Source organism: Macrobrachium rosenbergii, chromosome 15, assembly GCF_040412425.1.
Source record: "Macrobrachium rosenbergii isolate ZJJX-2024 chromosome 15, ASM4041242v1, whole genome shotgun sequence".
Lineage (NCBI taxonomy): Eukaryota > Metazoa > Arthropoda > Malacostraca > Decapoda > Palaemonidae > Macrobrachium > Macrobrachium rosenbergii.
The window spans coordinates 49,534,630-49,559,297 of record NC_089755.1 but is presented as its reverse complement, the minus strand read 5'-3'; the positions used below and the strand labels follow the sequence as shown (position 1 = coordinate 49,559,297).

General features: G+C 36.4%; 1 protein-coding gene across 2 annotated transcripts in view; it reads right to left on the bottom strand.

The window, feature by feature from the left end:
• Positions 1–24,366, bottom strand: part of LOC136846665 (uncharacterized) — a 165,435-nt gene extending 141,069 nt beyond the window's left edge. The window contains exon 1 of one of the 2 annotated variants that reach the window (XM_067117667.1): positions 23,985–24,366. The gene's annotated coding sequence lies outside the window, so the exon portion shown is untranslated. The remainder of the gene's footprint in view (positions 1–23,984) is intronic. The other variant, XM_067117676.1, reaches the window with a different exon arrangement.
• Between the last annotated feature and the right edge of the window lie 302 nt (positions 24,367–24,668).

Sequence of the window (24,668 nt, the reverse complement as noted above, 5' to 3'; positions counted from 1 at the left end):
CGACAGCTGCGTAAATATCGCGACATATGAAATTAATTGAACTTCATGTCTACATTTCATGCAACATTCAAATCAGGTCATTTACAAGAAAAAAATAGATTTGAACGTTCATATTCGATCAGCTGTAAGCAACACAAAGCCTTGTACTGTTTACACCATCTATAGATCTTACTTTTTTATATTATCTATAGATTTTATTTTTTTACATTATCTATAGATTTTATTTTTTTACATCTATAGATTTTACTTTTTTACATCATATATAGATTTTATTTTTTTACATCATCTATAGATTTCATTCTTTTTAATCATCTATAGATTTTATTTTTTTACATCATCTATAGATTTTATTTTTTTACAGCATCTATAGATTTCATTCTTTTTAAATCATCTATAGATTTTATTTTTTTACATCATCTATAGATTTTATTTTTTTACAATCATCTATAGATTTTTTTTTTTTTTTGCATCATCTATAGAATTAAATTTCTTTTTAATATCGAGTGATAAACAGTGAAAGTAACTGATGAGAAATGCAACTGAAAAATTAAGAGGTTAATGGCTTGAATCCTGTTTCATTTATTATTGCAATTTCTCATTTTCGTATTTAATTCAAGAAACCGCCACAGTCGTGAAAAAGACACGGAATATGACATATCTGATTTATTTTAATTATGTTGACTAAAACTGTTTATCACAAATCAAATGAGAAGCAAATGACACGGTTATACAAAAACAGTAATATTACTTGGTCAGATCTGTGTGCATTTACATAATGCAGATACAATGAAGAGAAAAAATACAGTATTAAGATGGTAAAAATAGTCACTATAATGAACTCATAACAGAAATTCTACTACTTCAGCTCAGGTTCAAAGAAAAGTACTAAATGAATGTACAATGATGATAATAATAAATAAAAATACTAATAAATGAAAAATACAACATTAAAATAATAAAAATAGTCATTATAATGAACTCATAACAGAAATTCTATTACTTCAGCTCACGACCAAAGAAAAGCACTAAATACGCTTACAATAATGATAATAATAAATAAAAATATTAATAAATGAAAAATGCAATATTAAGATGATAAAAATAGTCATTATAATGAACTGAAATTCTAATACTTCAGCTCAGGACCAAAGAAAAGCATTAAGTACGCGTACAACAATAATAATAATAAATAAAAATAATAACAAATGCAAGGGAACCAAATGTACATTTAAGACAAGCAGGCGTCTCGCGCCGCTCACTTTCATTCAGGCTCTTCTCTCTCTGTGTCCAGCAGAAAACCTGGAAAACCTACCGAAGGAATTCTGAATGAGGTCAGCCACCTCGACTGAGGACCGTCCTTTCCTCCTTATATACAGCCACTTCTTCCCTAAACCCCTCCCCCCTTCCCCACACACAAGGGAGGACCCAGGAGACCATCAGATAAATGACAGGTACGCCTGAAAATCTCGTTCTTCCCTCTCGGCTGTAATTCACTGGCTTCAAAGGTCAAGGTCACGTTAAGAATTGAGGCGGAGTGCTGCTACCCGGGAGGTGCTTTTAATGGAGGTCCGATTGCACACGACTTATCTGTCTCGTCAGGAATGGAATGTGGAGTTTGGGCCAAAGGCCAAGCACTGGGACCTGTGAGGTCATTCAGAGCTGGAAAGGAAATTGATAGTCAAAGGTCTGAAAGGTGTAACAGGAGGAAAACCTCGCAGTTGCACCACGAAATAATTGTTAGGAGAGGGTGAATAGCAAGATGGAAGGAGAATATGAATGGAGGTACAGTAAAAGGAATGGAATGGGTTGTAGCTAGGGGCCGAAGGCACACTGCAAAGAACCTTTAGTAGTGCCTACAGTACACCCCGGGAGGTGCACTGACGGCACTACCTCATTGCGGGATCTGTCTCGTCAGTGTCTCTGAACAACCAGATGATTTATAATTCAATCTCTATCTTCTCGAGTTTTTCTTGAAGAATTATAGTTATGATAATTAGCTTAATTAAGAGGCGTCAAAGAATTCGGTTGCAACGGTGGTCAAGATAGAAACAGCTGGAGGATGCTTATTAAAAACAACGACCCCAACTAGTGATTAGGCTGATAAGATGAAGAAGGAATTTGGTTGCACTGCCAGTCTGCAGCATTAAATCAATGAACCATTCTCTCTCAATCTAAAATTTCACGTCGGTTATTAATTTCAAAATGCAGATTACGTCACCATTTGCAACGTGATGTTTGAAGAGGCGCGAGTTGGTGTTTAAATCTAATTAAATTTACTTATCTGGGGAATCATTTCCCTTTTTTAGCTTTCCGTAAAAGAAAACTATTGCACCGGATTTGTCTGCCTGTCCGCACTTTTCCTGTCCATCCTCAGATCTTAAAGGCTGCTGAGGCTAGAGGGCTGAAAATTGTTATGTTGATCATCCACCCTCCAATCGTCAAACATACCAAATTGCAGCCCTCTAGCCTCAGTAGTTTTTATTTTATATAAAGTTAAATTTAGCCATGATCGTGCTTCTGGCATCCATATAGGATAGGCCACCACCGGACCGTGGTTGAAGTTTCACGGACCGCGGCTCATACAGCATTATACCGAGACCACCGAAAGACAGATCTATTTTCGGTGGCCTTGATTATACGCTGTAGCGGCTGTACAGAAAACTCGATTGCGCCGAAGAAACTTCGGCCCATTTTTTATTTGTTTTATTTGTTTTTATTTGATAAACAGATGGAAAATTGGTCGCATAACTTACTCTACCTCTCTAAAAGAAAATGGACTACTTAGCATTTAATTATATCAGATTCGTTAAGTACTGTTGACTGTCCTTTTGAAACAATAAATATAGAGGAAATACTTCTTCTGTATGTAATTCAAGGCGTCATTATCATTATTATTATTATTATTATTATTATTATTATTATTATTATTATTATTATTATTATTACTTTGTAAAAAACTCATAATTGCACGAGTCACTAAACTGGTGAAGAAATCCACTATGACGTAAGTGTAAATATATATTAAAAATATATATACAAAACGAGAACTCTCAAAAAGCTGCTCGATTCTCCTTTTCACTGGCGTTGAGGATTTCTTCACCATTATTATTATTATTATTATTATTATTATTATTATTATTATTATTATTATTATTATTATTATTATTATTATGACTGCTTCGTGGACCCCTTACAAATCTTCCGGCATACTCCATCTCATTCAATCAGGGTCTCATTTATTTCTAATTGGCATTTCATTACCTCCTTTTTTTTTTACATCAGCCAGACCAGTTTCACTCCAAGGTATAGTTAACAGATGTTAACTATACCAGGTGTTTCGATATTCCAATTATAAACTAAAACCGGATTTCGGGAAAAAGATTCACAAGGCGTCAAAATATATTACAGCATACTAATTCTCAACGTGAGAGTGGTATTGCATTATCATATTCTATGCAAGATATCTTAAGGAGTTTCATGTGATTGCTATCATTTGCAGGATTCTGACATAAGCTTTCATACACACACACACACATTATATATATATATATATATATATATATATATATATATATATATATATATATATATATATATATATATATATATATACACACACATATATTACATACATACATATACAGTATATATATATATATATATATAATATATATATATATATATATATATATATATATATATATATATATATATATATATATATATATATATAATCACCAATTTTCCCAACTCTTAAAAAGTGGGTGGCTCCAGAAAACAGCAAGGAAACTATGGCCGTTACATTCACTCAGTAATTGCTGATTTAAGAATGAATCCTTGTGCAGAAAACTTCCATAATATGCTCTTCTTCATACGTCTACATGGAAGGGTCAACAGTGTTGCACGACCTCTTTTTAAAATATACTCTTTTCAACAGCCAAAGCTCTCCCATTCTCCCAATATGACTAAGCCACTTCGAAAAAACTCTGATCCATCTCTTAACCTACAGTATGTTAACCATTTTACTGCCTTTTTGTAGTTCTACATATCCTATGGGAAATGTATTATACATAATTCATCTTAAATGCTGTATCTTTTTTCCTACAATCCTTATACAACAAGCCCAGAATACCTTCATTAAGAGAGTGTATTCAGCATTCTTTCAAACTTCTAACTTTGTTAAGCAAAGCACTATTCTTCCGTTTCATATATTTTGCACAGCTGTTCCCTTCCTTTCTTCACCTGTTTTATGATTTGTGCCTTCATTTATTCTGTTGTCATCAGTAACAATTTCAACCAAGTACCTATAATCAACCATTTTCACTCTTCCACAATTCTTTCTCTTTCCTTTCAATTTTCACTAGTCTGCACTTTATCATTATTATATTATTATTATTGTTTTTATTATTCAGGAGATGAAACCTATTCATATGGAGCAAGCCCACCAAAGGGGCCACTGATTTGAAATTCAAGCTTCCAAAGAATATTATGGTATTGATTAGGAAGAAGTAAGAGGAGGTCAAGGGAAACACAGAAAGAAGGAATCCTACTCACTTATTGAAAAAGAAAAAAATTAATAAATGAACAAACAGATAAAAATGTATTGAAATGCCAGGAGACTAGTACTAGAGTGGTGATGCATTGCACCTTCCCTTGAACTTTTGAAGTTGCAACTTCACGACATCCCCTGGGAAGCTGTTCCACAGCCCAACGGTGTGAGGAATAACGGACCTCTGGAACTGAGAAGTTCGACAGCGAGGCACAATTACCGCATTGCCACCAACTGACTCTGCTTGATCTCTAAACATCAGGGACTTCATATTGCATTCAAAAGCCTTCATTCTAATGAACAGACTTTCAAGACACGTGTTTCTAACCTGACCTGTCTCACCAGTCCACACCTGAAGGTATTAACCAACCACAGGTGTTAACAGCCTGGAGTCAATCTTAACATATTACTTTCTATGACCTTAACCGTATCAGTGCAAGCATTCGCTGTGTCCCTGTATCCAGCACAGAGTTGAATATCACGCTTTCCACAAAACCGTTTCATTACAAACAATTACATTGCATACTTTACTCCCTTACTTTGCCTAATATCTCATTGTTTTCCCTGTTAAGCCTCCTCTTTGCTTCACTGCACCAATAAGACTAAACCTATCCCAAGCATCTTTCCAGCATTCTAAGTAATTTTATTCCCCTTCAGTTTTCACAATCTCTCCTATCTCCTTTTATCTCATAAAAAAATAATTCTTCTTATCCATTCCACCGACAGCCTTCCTCATCCAGACTTACCTTACACATCCGGGTCAGTCAGTCACATTGTCAACAACCTGCTGATGGATCTCACTTGTAATTCCCTTAACTTCAGGTGCCTTTTTAGTCTTCAATTTTTAAAAATTATCTTCATTACAACCTCGACAGTCACTTCCACAAGCATTCCCAGATTTGCACGCCCCTATTCAACTGATCTATCTCTGTTTATCATCTAATTCGACAACCATTCAAAAACACATAACTAAAATAAAGTCTTTTTTTCCAGACAATCTTTCCGCTTGGATGCTTTAGTTAAAGGGTCATTAGTTCACGAACCTTTTTCCGTGATCTCCCATTTTCAACTGTAATGTAACTTCAAAGCAATGGCGAGACTTTACTATTAAAAAGAAAACACGAAAAGCTAATGAGCGAAATGAAGAGTTTTTTCCGTGTCGATACCCTAGCTGCAACCCCTTTCATTCCTTTTACTGTACCTCCATTCATATTCTCTCTCTTCCATCTTGCTATCCACCCTCTCCTAACATTTCTCTCATGGTGCAGCCGCGAGGTTTTCCTCCTGTTGCACTTTCCAACCTACCTACTCTCAATTTCCTTTCCAGTGCTGAATGACCTCATAGGTCCCAGTGCTTGGCCTTTGAATTATGAAACAGTAACAGTTAAAAGTACTTATCTCTTTTAGATAAAATATTCAAGAGTGGCGATGGTACATATGATCGCGGGCAAAAACTCTGGTGAATGAGACCACGGATTTTCAAATTCCATAAACTTTTACAGTTCATTTAATCAGGGGTCGATTTTTCGGAATGTTTAGACCAAATTCTGCTGGAACGGGAAAGAAAAGTTTCCATGAAGATGTGAGAAAAATGCATTTGTTTAACATAATGAATCAGAACTTCAGAAGTTCAAGCGAAGGCGCAGTGCATTGCTACCCTAATACTATTCTCCTTGCATTTCAATATATTTTTTTCTATTTGTTAATTTATTAATTAATTTCTTTTAATAAGTGAGTGGGATCTCTTCTTATTTCCCTTTGCCTCCTCTTATTTCTTCCTAATGAACACCATATTTTTTTGAAGCTTGATTTTCAAGTCAATGGCCCCTTTGGTGGGGGCTTGTTCCATATGAATAGGTCTCATCTTCTGAATAATAATAATAATAATAATAATAATAATAATAATAATAATAATAATAATAATAATAATAATAATAATAATAATGTGCTGCTGAAAACACCAAGAGTTATTGTGAATCAATACAAAATAATCTGTTTACATGCTGAAGCCTGTTCTTTGTTTTTATCAAAATAAAAACGGTTTGGTGTCACAAGAATAACAGTCATTGCTGTAACTGGACGAAGAATTTTCGTTGAGATTTGCACAACGCAAGACGTGATCATTAGTATCAGAACGAACATCACTGTGAAACAAGCCAAGAGACTCCGAGTTATGACAACAAGATTCCACAGAACCGAACACTCGCTAATGAAAAAAAGGGAAGAAGAAAATGATAAATACGGGAGCAGAAAGACCACACACAAAATTTTAAAAATCAACAGGAAATATATTTCATCAATAAATGACAGTAAATGAATGAAATAACATACAGAGAGATCAACCGAAAAAATAAATAATGAATGAGCCAAGGCACTTGAAACTCGCGTCCCTGAGTAAGGCAACAAACAGCATGGCAAATAAGGGAACGCCCCCAGCGTGAGGCAACTAATGGTCACCGCCCAACCTATGGCAACTAGCTATAAACCCCTCGGTGTATGGCAGGGAATGGATACACAGCTAACACGCAGCAACTAAGTACTCCATAAATATACGGCAAATAACAGTCATTAGCAGACGTTATGCGAAAAATGGTCATCACCTGATGCAAGGCAACTAGTTGTCGCCTCCCTAAGTATGGCAACTAGCGGTCCCCACTCTCCACGTGGCAACTAACAGTCCCATACTAGACATAAGGCAACTAATGGTCTCCTATGGCAACTAATGGTCCCACCTGAACACAGACACAGACAGCTACGGGCACCCGACTATGGCAACTAAGGGACCCCCAAGAAATGACAACTAGCAATCGCCATCCAACACATGGCAACTAAAAGTCACATCATCAATGTTTGGCAACTAATGATCACAAACCAGCACAAGACAACTAATAGTCCGCATATGGCGATTAATGGTCACCCCCCAAATGTAGGGCAACTAACGGTCACCCCCCCTGTATGGCAACTGACAGTCACTGCCCCAGGTATGGCAATCAGTGTGGCACCTGAAAACGTGATCCAGAAGCCACAGGCAGCAGGACAAATACTGCAGTCACTTACGCAAAACATAACTAAAAGTAGGTGTTAAATTGAATTGAATTGAATTGAATATAGAATTTAGGCCTTCAAAGGCCGAGCACTGGGACCTGTGAGGTCATTCAGCGCTGAAACGGAAATTGACAGCAGAAGATTTGAAAGACGTAAGAGGAGGAAAACCTCAAAGCAGTTGCACTATGAATCAATTGTTGGGAGAGGGTGGAAAGTAAGATGGAAGAAAGAGAATATGAAAGGAGGTACAGTAAAAGGAACGAAAGGAGATGCAGCTAGGGGCCGAAGGCACGCTGTAAAGAACCTTAAGGAATGCCTACAGTGCACTGCGTGAGGCGCACTGACGGCACTAACCCCCAAAGGGTAAAAAGGTGCTGTAGTTCCCTAAACCCCGCCCCACGCCCAAACCCCTACCAACGCCCCCTCTAGACATACTATAACCACCACTGCTAGCTATTAGGTCACAAGATCTATGATATATCAATTTAAAAATAAAATGTTTGATATTGGATCCACTAAAAAGCAGTCGTATTTTTCACTCCGAACTGCCAATATAATCAGAGTTACCTTTGTTGATGAGCCGGTATAAAACAAAGAACATTTTCCATTACGAATTCATCAACATACCCCACACCCCCACAAAAAAAATATATATATTTTGTATCGAACCCACTGTGAGACTAAGTGTGACAGCATTAGGAAAAATTTACAGATATTTGCAAAACCGTTATTCATATTTCATCAATTATTTCCTTCGACGCCCAAGCTTTGGAATTCTACTTAGAATTCTCCTAACTATTGTAACCTTTCTTCCTTTAAATATTAAGCCAGTCCTTCTCTTATTTCCCTCTACCTCCTATTCCTTCTTCCTAATGAACACTATATTCTTTAGAAGCTTGAATTCCAAGTTAATGGCCTCTGTGGGCTTGTTCCACATGAAGAGGTCTCATCTTCTGAATAATAATAATAATAATAATAATAATAATAATAATAATAATAATAATAATAATAATATCCTTTATCCTTCCCTTTGCTTCTACCCTGGGCATCATTATAGCACCAGTACCTTTATTCTTAAAATTATGAAAATGCCAAAACAAAGAAGCGTCGGGGTCCTTGTGCATATTGGGTACAGTATACGGTTGGTCCCAGACAAAGAAAAACACCCCCTTTAAAAATCGATGACTATGTTGGACTTGACATGCCCCATGTCAGTTTGACCATGGTGACTTAAATGGCAGCGAGTCATTTTAGGTAATTTTAGGTCATTTTGACTAGCCGGCTGTTACGAAGATGTTATTGTCAGATAAAATTGTGGACAGTGACGGAAAGCGATAAACCAGTTATTAATTTTAATGACACAAAGCAAGAAAATTCTTCATAAAAAGAAGGTACGTAAACGTGGATTTACACACGCGCACACACACGGTATACAAAGTACACAGACACACACACAAACACACACACATATATATATAATTATATGTATAATATTTATATATAAATACAGTATATATATATACATACATATATACACATATACGTATGTGTGTGTTTGTGTGTGTGTCTGTGTGAGTTTGTACAAAGGCGCTAGAGCGCTTGCGTAGCCGCATGAAAAAAAAAAATTAACATACAAGACGCATAAAAATTCTAGGAGCACATACATACAAACGCATTCTGCCTGACCCATAAAAGGGAAGAGGGGGAAATCAATAAAGAGGACGTGACCACAAATTCGTCAGTCGGGATTATCATTAATTTTTCTCAAATTTTTTTCTGAGAGGGAAACGGGAGACACTCAAGAGCTTCTGATCATCATTTGCACCCTCAACTTCCAAGGATCCGTCGCTTAATTCATACGGTATTGGAATGGAATGGAATGGAATACAAAATTTAGGCTTATGGCCAACCGTTGGGACCTATGTGGTCATTCACCGCTGAAAGGGGAAACTGAGTAAAAAAAAGGTGGTAAAGGTGTAACAGGAATGGAATGGAATATAAAATTTAGGCTTATGGCCAAGCGTTGGGACCTATGTGGTCATTCACCGCTGAAAGGGGAAACTGAGAGAAAAAGGTGTGAAAGGTGTAACAGGAGGAGAACCTCGCAGTTGCGCTATTAATCGACTGTTAGGAGAGGATGGAAAGTTAGATGGAAGAGAGAGAATATGAACGGAGGTACGGTAAAGGGAAATGAAAGGGGTTGCAGCAAGCGGCCATAGGAACTCTGCAAACAACCCTTAAAAGTCATGCTACAGTGCACACATACATGTGTGTATGTATCAATGTATGTTTAGAGAGAGAGAGAGAGAGAGAGAGAGGGAGAGAGAGAGAGAGAGTTAACAAAAAAATTGCCATGTTGCTGTACCCAGGCAAATGAAAATGTATACATGGCAATTAACAAAATAAATAACTTCCCGTATAAACGGCTGCACGCAAATAAAGGAACTAAATTGTCTGTGACATGAAAGTTATCAGGGAACTAAAGGCAAACATTTCGGAGGAGATGGAAGCAGACATTCTACCTTCATAGGCAGATAGATAGGGCTTATCTCCATAGGCAGATAGACAGGGCCTATCTCCATAGACGGATAGATAGGGCCTATCTCCATAGGCAGATAGATGGGGTCAGCCTTCATAGACAGATAGATAGGGCCTATTTCCATAGACAGATACATAGGGTCTATCTCCATAGACAGATAGATAGGGCCTATCTCCATAGACAGATACATAGGGCCTATCTCCATAGGCAGATAGATAGGGTCAGCCTTCATAGACAGATAGATAGGGTCAGTCTTCATAGGCAGACAGATAGGGCCTATCTCCATAGGCTGATAGATAGGGTCAGCCTCCATAGGCCGATAGATATATGGCCTATCTCCATAGGCAGACAGATAGAGTCAGTCTTCATAGACAGGTAGATAGGGTCAGTCTTCGTAGACAGCTGGATAGGGCCTATCTCCACAGGAAGATAGGGGGCGCCTATCTCCATAGACAGATAGATAGGGCCTGTCTCTATAGGCAGACAGATAGGGCCTATCTCCACAGGCAGATAGGTAAGGCCTATCTCCACAGGCAGAAAGACAGGGCCTATCTCCATAATAGGGTCTATCTTCATAGATAGACAGATATATAAATAGACAGAGATGGATAGGTACTGTTTAGTTCAGCGCATGAATCGTTAGTGAGGTGTTAAAATGCAACACGAATCCATAACGAACGTTCCATAAAATGCCCCTTCCCCACCAAAAAAAAAAAATCAGTCAATGAATAAATAAGGCGCAGTAACTTCAAGAGAAAACCATTATAAATATTTGCAACAAATAGACCTATATTTTATGAAATCAGTACATCAACCCTTCCATCCGGAAAACATGAAGAGTCATCTACAAACAAACGATAAATGACACCACTTGACGGCAATACTTGTTCATTGTAAGTATATACAACATATATAGGCTTAGGCCAGTGGTTCTTAACCTTTTTCATCCTATGACCCCCCGGAGACTCTTCAGGATATCACCGTAACCCCTATAATAAATTTTGAAATGGTGAACCTTGTGAAAAAGTAAGATAAAACAAAATGATAGGAAGACCAAGGTTTATTGAAAATGGCGCGAGCAAAAACCTCAAGGGGGTGATAACAAGTTGCACTCACCGAACTGGTAAAAGCCCAATTGCCTAATCCAAATACATAAAAATAAATTACATTCTCCCGAACCCTTTGTGACCCCCTGAGAAACCCCAAACGACCCCCAGGTTAAGAACCGCTGGCCTAGACTCACATGACGCACAAACATTAGTGAGAACCAGCTGATAAGGAGGTGACGTCAGAACGCCAATCCCAGGTTTGGGAATATCGGCCGGCGAAGCTGAGAGACATCGGCCTACGACCCAGAGGAATAGTAAATGGAGAATGGTAACTATAGGCCTACGTGATTAATTCCAAAAATAAAAGCCTATTCTGGTGCGTACTGGGACAATCAGTAAGTGAATTTCTGTTGAAGAGGAAGATCGTTTTAGCCAACGCTTATGTCAAATGATTTTAAGAAATCGTGGGATTTTTAACTAATATATCGTGATAGGATACAATTCAGGCCTATAAACATATGAATACATCACAGGAGAGGGTGCTTTCCATTTCCGGAAAAAAAGGTACATCGTGACGAGTGATTCCTTAAAAATAAATGAATATCAAAAGGCGCTTCAAGGAAACCATCCGGAGAGTGTATGCATGTATGTATGTATGTATGTATGTATGTATATATATATATATATATATATATATATATATATATATATATATATATATATATATATATATATATATATATATATATATATATATATATATAATATATATACATATATATATCTAAAATGTACATACACACATACAGTACATATATATACTGTGTACATATATAGACATACATATATTATATATATATATATATATATATATATATATATATATATATATATATATATATATATATACATAATGTATATTATGTTTTTCCCTCAACGCAATGCGACGCAAAGGGTCCTCTGTGAAAATTCCGCATAATAAATGATCCTGCGGACGGATAATTTATGACGCTAGGTCTTTTGGACGCCGCCGTTGGATGTACAACAGTGAAAGCATATATATATATATATATATATATATATATATATATATATATATATATATATATATATATATATATATCTTTCGTCCTTAACAACATTTTTAACTTTCATTGGGTGAACTCAATAACAAATATGGTTGTCTTGTATTTCAACAGTATAAATATACTGTGTTTTATATATATATATATATATATATATATATATATATATATATATATATATATATATAAAACACAATATATTCATGTTCAGCAGAACACAAGACAACCACTTATTTTATTGAGTTCAAGACCCATTAATAATAATAAAAAAAAAGTTGACAAGGAAGAAAGTCCCCCCCCCTAAAAAAAAAAAGTCTAAACCGGAAGGAAGTTCTAAGCCGCCTATTGCAAAAGCAAGCAAGAAGCACAGGCGAGCAGAGGCGGAAACAGGAAGCAAATACTAAAAGATTGAAAGCAAGACGGAAGACTGCTGACTCTCACACGTAAAGGTAGAAAGGAGCAATTAGGATTTTAAAAAAGGTTACCTTGAAGAGGCAAACTGACTCTTGATTTAATGCTGTCAAAAAGGGGAACAATGCGTAATCCAATTGTGAAAAGAACGCATGGAACTGAATGGAATATAGAGTTTAGGTCAAAGGCCAAGCACTGGGACCTATGTGGTCATTCAGGGCTGGAAAGGCAATTGAGAGTTGGTGGGTTTGAAGGTGTAACAGGAGGAAAACCTCGCTGTTGCACTTTGAAATAATTGTTAGGAGAGGGTTGATAGCATGATGGAAGAAAGATAATATGAATGGAGGTACAGTAAAAAGGAATGAAAGGGGTTACAGCTAGGGGCCGAAGGGACGCTGAAAAGGATCTTAGTAATGCCTACAGTGCACCCTGTGAGGTACACTGACAGCACTACCCCCTACGGAAAAAAAAAAAACACAAGGACACGACTGATATTGCGGAGGCTATGAATCTTTCCACGACGAGATTGAACAATATTTATATGAAAGTCTGCCAGTCTTACTTATTCGATCTTTTGAGACTAAGTTTCAAGGACCTTACACATTCAAAATATTAAGAGTAAAAAGTGGGATCGAAATATGAAACAGAATTAAATTACCGAAATTAAACAGGACATAAATAGAGCAGAACACTATAAAAGTATAAACTTAGGTTGCTGAATAATCAGTCGAATACTTCGGAGATGAGATAGTCATGACTTTAGTAAATAATCACATGCTGTTGATTGACTGATTAAGAATTTAAGTCTTGAAGACATGCTGTTAACAATGCACGATATTACGCAGCTGAAATGAAAACCGGAAATGTATTTACAGACATGGAATAAAGCACTGGGCACAAAAATTATGGTCATAGATCTTTATGCGGGATCCTTTGAAATTATTAAGAAAAAAAAATCAAAAGATTGATTTTCCAGCGTCTTCCAGCATGTCAATATGATAAGAAGGAAGCTTCGTCCAGCTTTTTTCCTGTTAATCACGCTGGCTAGCTGAAAGAAACGCAAGGGCTTTCATAAAATCAGTTAGCGAAAGTTGATAATAATCTTTCCCCTTCTTAGTTTTGTGTAAAAGAAAGCTATTGCGTTGGATTTTTCTGTCCGGCCGCACTTTTTCTGTCCGTCCTCAGATCTTAAAAAACTACCAAGGCTAGAGGGCTGCAAATTGGTATGTTGATCATCCACCCTCCAATCATCAAACATACCAAATTGCAGCCCTTTAGCCTAAGTAGCTTTTATTTCATTTAAGGTTAAAGTTAGCCATGATCGTGCGTCTGGCAAATCGATGGCGCCGGAGAAACTTCGGAGCATTTTTTACTAGTTTTATTTTAGATGAATTTAGGACGAACGACAACACCGTCACGGGAAGAACTGGTCATCCTCAGAACAGAAAGAACACTTAACAAGTTCTCAAGAAGGAGATATTATAGAGATGTTAAGAACAGAGTAAGAACAGGCAAAAAGAAAAAAAAAAAAATTACAGACCCCCTTTCATCTGCACGTTCCCCTGGGGACTGTACGCGATTGCAGTCTACAGGGTAGAAAGTACAAATCTTGAACTGAGGGGGCCACTTATTCTAATAGCACAGGTTTAAAGTTCTATAAGTAAAGGAAACGTTTTTTCTGCTGCCTAATTTATGATAATTCTTCCTAGTCTGCACACGACCGAAGCGCCCATCCACAGACCGGACAACTGAACCGTAACAGAGATTATAAGCGGGTTTATCGAGAGGGAAAAGCTCTACAGACGAGGAAGCATAAGATTATAAGCGGGTTTATCGAGAGGGAAAAGCTCTACAGACGAGGAAGCATGTTTCTGTAGAAGGACGTGATAGCCTGTCAACAGGTAAAAAGGTGGATAAACTGACACTGATGAAGAACGTGGATACAAATCTTGATGTCAAGATAAATACGAAGAGAAATTTTAAAGTGCTTCTGCAATGAATTATATGAAAAGTAACGTTCTGACAAGGGGAAGAAATGGATTTTAAAGGAAGTCAAAATTACAGAACAAGCGAATTGTGGTATATAAGGATAAAGCGATGTGTTGGTGAACAACACAAGTAACAAAGTCAGAGAATGTAAAAAAAAAGACAGCTAAATGTATATATGTATGTATATATATATACATATATATATCTATATATATACATATATATAATATATATACATATATATATAATATATATACATATATATGTAAATATATATATATATATATATATATATATATATATATATATATATATATATATATATATATATATATATATATATATATATTATTGAAAGAGCTTACTATCATATATAAAAAGGAGTTCAGTAAGGCTCTTTATACAAAATCCCTATGGTTGACGTTGCTGTTCTTTTTATACTCTTTTTAAAACTCCATCCAGCACGGTCTCTTGTTCATTGCCTAGCCAGCGGTTCCTTGGATGAAGAGAAAGGGTAAGCATCCAATTTTCTTTGTCGCTAAAACTGTCAAAAGTATCTTGTTGCCAGCCTTTGTAAAATCTGGTTATTTTTATTCCCAGCTGGAGCCAGACTGAAGCCACGGATGCTTGTGGTTCTAAAATAAAGCGAATGTGTGTGGTTTAAATTTTTTACTTAATAGCGATTAGTTACGTGGTGCAAGATTTGAAGACAAGATGATAAATCATACCAGAAACTGAGCTCTTTCGACACGACCTCTATTGTGCTTTGTCTTGGCTTAACAGATTTTTAACTACCGGTTCGATATACAGTACTAAACCTTGTTGCTTATATAACTCATGCGCATAAAGGGCTTCCAATTGACAATTTTTTTCTTAGCTTCTTTTTCTTTTTTTCTTCTTTTTTAAAACGGATCACTCCAGGTAAAGTCAAAAGGTTCCTACCAGGTCTTTAAAGCAGATACACGAGGCGCCCCCCGCCCGTTTTGTGATAGAAACACTATTATACTCGTATACCCACCCGCCTGTTTTCCTGAATCGTACGAGCATTATCTTTTCATTTTCATTGCAATATTGAACATAAAAGCAATATTGCAACGAATTCTATTTCATGTTCTTCTCTGACGTCACAAAAGCCTCACTGGCCACCTCCGGCATGAAAAACGTTCGTGCAAACGCCCAATTTCACGAGCAACAGTTGCGCGGAACTGTGGCCGCGTCGCGGAACTAAAACCCAAGCGACCCTCAGCATCGCAAGTTTGATCCAGATTTGCACAGCATCGGCGCGCATCAGCTGGAAGCCCGAGAGCGCCTAACACATTTCAAGGTTACTTTCTTTTCTTCCCGCTGTTCCTTCAAGGTATTTCGAATGGAAGACGGAAGACGGGAAGTGGCGGATTGCCGCTGCGTCGTTCGGTTTTTTGTTGCGACAAGAATCCAGAAAGCGGTGGCCTTATTCGGCCTAAATGTTGTACCCATTTCAGAACATTTTTTTTTCTTTTTTTTTTACGCGGAGGTAGTTCCTGTCGGAGTTTTGAACCACTTTGTTAATACGAATAACTAGAAATGCCCTTCAATCTTTCAGAAAGTGTGGCATTATTATTATTATTATTATTATTATTATTATTGCGAAACAAATGTCAATGCCAGTAATCTGCACAGCAAGCTTCCACGATTAAAATGTTCATGTGGCAAAAAAATAAAAATTGAAGAAACGAACAGAAATTAATGCTTAAATTAAATAACAAAAGATAAATAAATCTGAAGACAAATAATAAAAAAAAATTAAATACATAAAACCCACATCAAATAACAAAAACGGATCAAAAGAAGGAAATACCACTTGAGCATTCCCTCTAGCATATATATGAACCCAAACCCCCAAATTGTGGAAGGCCCTGGCAGAGACAGGCTAAGGCTGACTCTTGTGTGACTCATTTGGCAAAATGAGGGTCATTTTCGTGTCTGTGCCATTGGTATTCTTTTTTTTTTTTTTGGCTTTGCTTTATTTGCCTTGGCCGAACATTCCTTTCTCTCTCTTTCTCTCTCTCTCTCTCATATTCTTATATTCTCTCTCTTTCTCTCTCTCTACATATATATTCTCTCTCTCTCTCTCTCTCTCTCTCTCTCTCTCTATATATATATATATATATATATATATATATATATATATATATATATATTTATATATATACATATATATTTATATATATACATATATATATATATATATATATATATATATATATATATATATATATATATATTTATTTATTTATATGTACCTAGAGCTATATCCACGTATTTATTTATCTATATAAACACACATATATGTAATGTATATACATATATATATACTGTATATATATATATATATATATATATATATATATATATATATATATATATATATATATATATATCCGGCAAAATGTACAGAGCATAGCATCACCCAGAACAAAAAAAAAAAAAAAAAAAAAAAAAGAGACCACACGAAACAGTATCAAACGCAAACCTCTTCGGGACCTCTAACCTCTTTGTAGACAAACCCCCCGACGGAGACATGAGGATAAGATGCCAGCGGGTCGTGCACTGAAAGAAACGCATTTCTTCCGGAGGAGGAAAAGTTGCAGGAAAAACGGTTTTCTCCAAGATATCCTAAAGTTACCCCAAGAAACATATTCCTGAAATTGCCATCACTGGGACGAGCGTGGTCTGAAATTCGTTCAAATGATTTTTAGATTATTCTCATGTCATCACATTTTTTAAAGGCAAAAATGTTCTGTTTGAATGTTTTTCAAGCAGAAAGTATTTCAATGTTACACTTTCACAGACTACCAAATATATTCTGAAAATATTCGGCCGCTATCATTTTGGAGAAAAATATTATAAAAATTGAGTCTCACAGATAGGGATATATATATATATATATATATATATATATATATATATATATATATATATATATATATATATATATATATAATACATATATACTGCATATATATTTTTTTCCTTTGCGTAATTTTAAAGCCATTAGATTATTACGAAGTCTTGATACAAAATAAATACCGTTAGGCAGGCTGAGAAATACACTGTAAAGTTTACATTGTGAAAACGGAATAGAATAAAATACTGAATTTTTGCCAAAGGCCAAGCACAGGAACCTAAGAGGTCGTTCAGCGCTGAAAAGGAAATTGAGAGTAAAAAGGTTTGAAAGGTATAACAGGAGGAAAACCTCGTAGTTGCACTATGAAACAACTATTAGGAGAAGGTGGATAGCACGATGGAAGAAAGAGAATATGAATGGAGGTACAGTAATAGGAATGAAAGGGGTTGCAACTAGGGGTCGAAGGGACGCTGCAAAGAACCTTAACTAATGACTACAGTGCACCGCACGAGGTGTACTGACGGCACTAACCCCCTACTGAGATTCTGAAAACGAGGGAAATATTCGCTAGCTAAAAAAATATGCAAATATCCTACCATTTGTTTTAAAATACGAGAAATATTTTAGAACTAAACTTTAAAAGATATAGAAAAGAATGAAACGACTTCAATTTCCTGTTAAAATGAGTTCTCGCAATATAGTAATGGATGACTCATATATACAAATAAAGGAGTGGCCATCTAGCTGAAGAAACTTCTGTACAGGGCAGTGGTTCTCAACCTAGGGGGCGTCAGAAATTTCCAGGGGGAGTGCGCGAGCCCTAGGGAAAAATTAAAAATTCTCTAATTATATTCGTTATATTCTCTTAACAAGAGTCGCGAAGAAGTAGTGTCAAGTATCTCACTAATTCATTCCCAAAAGAATAAAAACACCCCTTCTCTTTCTCTTTTTTTTTTTATTTTCCTTTAAATCTGGGAGGAAATTTTACTCATAGATGCAAAGGGGGCAGGTTGGAGGAAGGACCAACTCTTAGAGGGGGCGTGGTAATAAAAAGGTCAAGAACCGCTGGTATAGGGGCAAGGAGTTGCCATGAGACAAAAGTTATAAACAAACATCCAAGTCAGTCATGAACTGCTAATATATATTAGCTGAAAAGATTTCACTCATTTTAAATTATCGTGATGAAATCATCAGCAATGAGAAAGTAACCCTACCATGGACTGCTGCCTTGGTTTTACTTTAAGCCAAAATCTATCAAATTTTATTTTAGGAATGTCTCTTTTACTAAGTGCTTGAAATAAAGCAGTTTCATGCTTTTCTTTTTCACTCTGATCAAGCTTACTACAAATAAAGCAAACTCTCTCTCTCTCTCTCTCTCTCTCTCTCTCTCTCTCTCTCTCTCTCTCTCTCTCTCTCTCTTGAAAATCGTTTTTCCCGATTGTAAAAGTTATTCTGATGAAGTATGGAAAACAGAATGAAAAATTGGAAAGAAAATTAAGTCTTAGACTATAAATTAGAGAAATACAACCAAATAAGAACTGGGACACGCTAAATAAAGAAGGAAACGAATAATTTAGGAAATCAAACATTAATTTGTATTAACGAATAATATATATAATGTTTTCTGGCATATATAGAAACAAATCATTACGGGTTTATAGAAACTTGAATGAACATGAAACAAACCATTTATGTAATTTGCAGAGATAAAACTTTTTTCAAAGAAACAAGTTGGAACTTCTCAATTTCTAAACTCGACATACAACTTCCTCTTTGAGAGAGAGAGAGAGAGAGAGAGAGAGAGAGAGAGAGAGAGAGAGAGAGAGAGAGAGAGAGAGAGAGCGAAGAACGAGAATTAACACTAATCCCACAGTTAACACCAGTTTTCAAACTTGAAGTTGATCCCGAGAGAGAGAGAGAGAGAGAGAGAGAGAGAGAGAGAGAGAGAGAGAGAGAGAGAGAGAATAACCTGAGCGAGGAGAGACATATAAGAATAATCCCACAGTTAACACCAGTTTTCAAACTTGAAGTTGATCACGAGAGAGAGAGAGAGAGAGAGAGAGAGAGAGAGAGAGAGAGAGATATATACATGATGTGACAGCTGACGTCAGTTCCACTGACATCCAGAAAAATCAATAAACCTGAAGTGAAGTCCTCTTTCGCATAACCATCAACAGTGGAACGAAGAGTCGCCAGCGCTGTTCCGCTGGTCATCGACCAACTAACTTTTCTATTTGCGCGACAAAATTAGGATTGCCAATATCCGCCAGGAACTGTATTTGCATGTTCTGTTTACAGGGCTAACGTATGTCTACACAGGTACTGCGTGTGCGTGTGTGCGTGTCTGTTGTATGTATGTGTGTATATATATGTTTACATATATATAATATATATATACTTATACATATATATCACAAAATAGCCACGCAACTTCACTGTGTACATATATTCACATTACTCGTACTAGGCTTCAGGAGGACTGGATGGTTTAGATTCCAGGCCCTTTAATTTACATAGTACAAGCTTTCAAAGAAGATGACTGTACGTCTTTGAAAGCTTGTACTATGTAAATTGGAGAATCTGGAATCTAAAGCATTCCGTCTTACTGAAGCATAATACGAGTAATATATATACTGTATATATATACATATATATATATATGTATACATATATATATATATATATATATATATATATATATCAATTATTATTTCATTAATATTCCCAGTTAGTATAGCACGTGCTCGATATGTATAGCATAATCAATAATGATGTTGAGGAAATGATAATACTTTTCATGCATATCAAGTAAAAACGATGGATTAAGTGAAACTGAATATATATCTTTTACTTCTTGTAATCATTTAACATCACTTCTTGAAACGGAGGAGTAATTGATTAATATTTCAGCCTGTCTCCCGTTGCAAATGCCTGATCATCCCATAATGCATGTTGTCGCCTCTACAAGAAAGGACAGTATCTGTAGCAAGTACCATTTAAGACAAAAATAGTCCCAAAAACGGGTATGGTCGCGAAACACACGGATTTTGGGAGATCCGTCGCCATATGTCGAAACTTCAGTTCCATTTATATGAATACCAAGATTTGTTTCACCGAAGAACTGGAATGATTCAAAATGCTGTTAAAACCAATTTGTGCCTTTGTGACCTAAGCAATAACTTATGCACTAGGTGTTAGCCTCTCTTGACGGGTAACAGCCGTGGCGAAGAAGAACGTGGGACTAGCAACCTCATCCTAAAACTGTTGCCGAGATCCAGAAGGCTGATACATCCCAAAGCCACCTGCTCTACCGGTAATACCAAGACGAATGCAGGTTAAACTCACTAACAATGATGTCATGGACATAACAATAACGGACCTTAAAGGTATCTTAGATTCCTAAACGTTCCTAAATTCGTAGTGATTGTACGGTAGTAAGTGTCTAGATTCTAAATACCTGCATAATGGCTTAAAGATCAATTTCTTTCAGCAGCCTTTGAGAGTTATCGGAGGATGGAGGTTACTTTATAATTGTTACCGCCACTGTTTAGCAAAGCATTAGAAACATGAAATGTGCTAAATAATTTTAAATAGTATGTTCCAGGAACATGCTATTTAACAAGCAAAACCGATAAAATGTACGCGTAATCATATGTATAGGAATAAATTATAGTCAGAAAAATGCGACATTAAACCCACGTCATTTTTTTCCTGCAAAACGCACAATACCCGAATTACCTTAATTTGGTTGTCTGTATAAAATGCGAGTGTTAAGTGTTTCGCAAAAGACAGGAATGCCTGCAATTCTGTGTTCTTTGTGCAAACATGCAGCTGCTGGAGAAATGAAATGCGGTACGCTGTATCTCTTATACTCGCCCACACCCCACCTGCTCTCGAGGCTGAAGAGGGGGTGGGGGTGGGAGGGGGAGGGAGGAGGTTATACTGCAGATGCGGTAGACTATAAGTGTTCAAATATCAAAACAGGGTACGCCGCTGAAGCACGTGTTTTTTTTTTTTTTTTGGATTACTTTCCTGGTGCTTTTCATCGGTGTTGTCAACAGCATAAAACAAGGATGATGACATCCACGATTAGTGTTATGAAAACTCCACACTCGCGTTGAGGTGATTGGTATACTGTTATTGCCCTTGTTATTCGTGTTAGGCCTCTCTCGACACTGAATTTTAAAAAGTTCCACTTTTCGGAAACAGGCTCTAAATTTCCACCACTTTAGGGACATGATATAAATAAATAAAAAAAAATAAGTAAACAGATATAATGTCATAACCGAATCTCGCAAAAACTAGGACTTTTTTCTATGTCTGCAGCATTACTGTATGGATATTTAAAACGTAAAATCCTGTAATCTCTGCGATGAAAACTGAGAAACCATTTCCCCTAGAACCATGAAAATTATATCATTGTTACTGTTGGTATTACTAATAAACTATTATTATTATAACAGCCGGAGCCGTATTAATATAGCTGTTGTTTTTGCAACACTCTCATTCAATATATCATTCAACACAGATGTTAACAAAGAATAAAAGAAATGCCAATCAACATGGCGCCATCTGCAACGCAGGGAAGGAAAAGCCTAGGCCTAAATTATTTGACATAATATTCGATCAATGGCAATGAGGCTATTTTCATAGCGACGACTGACGGTACCATCCTGGGACTTGATTTTCTCTTTATAAAAGTCCGAGAATAAAAAATAATTCCCTCGGTGGGGAGAGGCCTTAACTTTATTCGAAACTTCAAGTTAAGGTATTTCACCTCATTTCCTTGCACCGACGCCTCCAACTCTACCTCCTTATTTCGACTTCGGTTACTTCCATGAATTGAGAGAGAGAGAGAGAGAGAGAGAGAGAGAGAGATCCATAAATAAGAACCGAATGAGAGAGAGTGATCCAAACATATGAAGCACGCTAGAGAGAGAGAGAGAGAGAGAGAGAGAGAGAGAGAGAGAGAGAGAGAGAGAATTATTAAACATGCAGAGTAACATGAGAAAAGCATCAACGCAATTATGAAATCATTATAAAAATACACGATGGTACTAAGTCTAAGCTTACCAAAAGAATTACCGGCTGCTCCTGGAGCAAGAGCCTGTGCCGGCATAAGATTGTAGCCTGTTTTTTTTTTTTTTTTTTTTAGAAGCTGACGATGAATATCGGAAACTGATATCATTGAAGCTAATGTTGATTGGCTGCTCGGTTTACAACATCAGCTGCAGATATTTGACTATAAAAAAATAGGCCTATATAACTAAACGCAATTAATAATAAAAACCAAGAAATACCCAAGTACCAGTTAATAAATATGGGAAAATATTGCCGTCAGCCCTACATTTAAAAAAAAAAAGACTATAAAAACAATAGGCCTATAAAGCTAAACGCAATTAATAACAAAAACCAATACATACGCAAGTACCACTTATAATAATAAACATGAGGAATGATATAAATGCAAAGAGAAAGGAGAAAATAAAGGAAACAAAAAACACCACGCACTGCGCCCTTCATTCTGGAGAGGAAGAAAAAACAATAAAAATGCAATAATAAGACTTGTCAAAGGGACGTGGGCGTCCCGACTACGACATAATGATGGTGATGGCTTTACTGGAATGGGAATATGTAAATCCGAACACTTTTGTAATGAGATTTCTCAGAGAAACAAAGTAGAAAAAAATTAATAAAAAAAAACAGCGAAACTATTATCATCTGAGCTTGGAGACTTGCAAATTACAAAATAACGAGCAACATAAATGGCGACAATGATAGTGACTATAATTAATAAATTTCGCATGTATTTGTTGAATAGTGAGTGAAAGTTGATTTGACAAATTGAAAGCACTTCACTCGGGGTTATCAGATTTCCATTATAAAAAAGGGAAGAAAATCTTAAATATTGATGAGGCAGCAATGACTTATCAGCTAGGCCTAGAAGCATTCGGAGAATGCATCTCACCAACGGTTGCCTGCAAGCTGGCCAACCTCCCCCCACCTCCCTCCGCCCTCCTAAAAAATAATCCTTTGTCAGCATCCACATAAAAACCTAATAAATTCTTCTTTGTCCCATATTCAACCAACACCCATCCTCTACTACATTTCATCGAAATTCGTAAATGGCTATCCGAGGTACCCAACTGGGTTAACAGAAAGACAAAAACGGATTCAAAAGGACAAGAATGACAGCATAACATCCGTCCATAAAATGTATACGGCATAAGTTATAACAGAATTCCAAGAAATACATAATTCCCAATGTCCATAACAGTAAATAAACGCGCAATAATAAAGTATATAAAGGGGATTCCTCTCATAAACGAAATGTACGCTACATCGAATACATGAAAATCAAAGAACGACTTATGGCAACGTAACCACGACAGAAACGAATATAAACAAAACATCGTGAGCCAGGTCTTACCGTCAGAAGTTTGGACATCGCCTGAATTCACACCAAGAGGAGCTTTTTGTGGTTGCAAAGTTTATTCCAGTAATAACTTCAGCTTCATCATGGAAAGAAACTGGTCAATTGCCGACTTCTTTGACTGCAAATCATAAGCGGCCACACTAGAAGATAAGCTATTTCTGCGAGTCCGAAGCCACGCGGTGAATAGAATACCAAAACAACGAGTGTAACTTATAAAAGATGGGTAGGCCACGTTACACGTACACTAAAAGTCAAGGACACGAAGCTGCACTGACGAATTTCGTTTACGACTTTTATACTTATAACCGGAGATTTTACCTCAACGGACGTCGAAGGGATTGTCTGGCGCTATGTAGAAACTCGAGTTGCCGTGTGGGAATTTTTAAGAGATCTAAAACTCACAGCGTTTTATTTCACCTCCATCTGCAGGGTTGTAAACATTGTGATCGAAAGATTTAAGTGTTGTTGCATGCGTGCTGTTAAAAACCGTTATTATCATTGCTGCTTTGATCATTATTATATTCCGTGTAAGTGTCTGTCATTACTGGAAGAGGTTCTTCAAATCTGGCTAAGTTTCAAGTCCCTGCAACTCTTGAACTTTGAAAACGTGGGTGTTGTTGTTAGTGGTTTCCGAATCCAGGTAAAAAAAGTCATAGGGAAAAAAGTCACAATAATTTA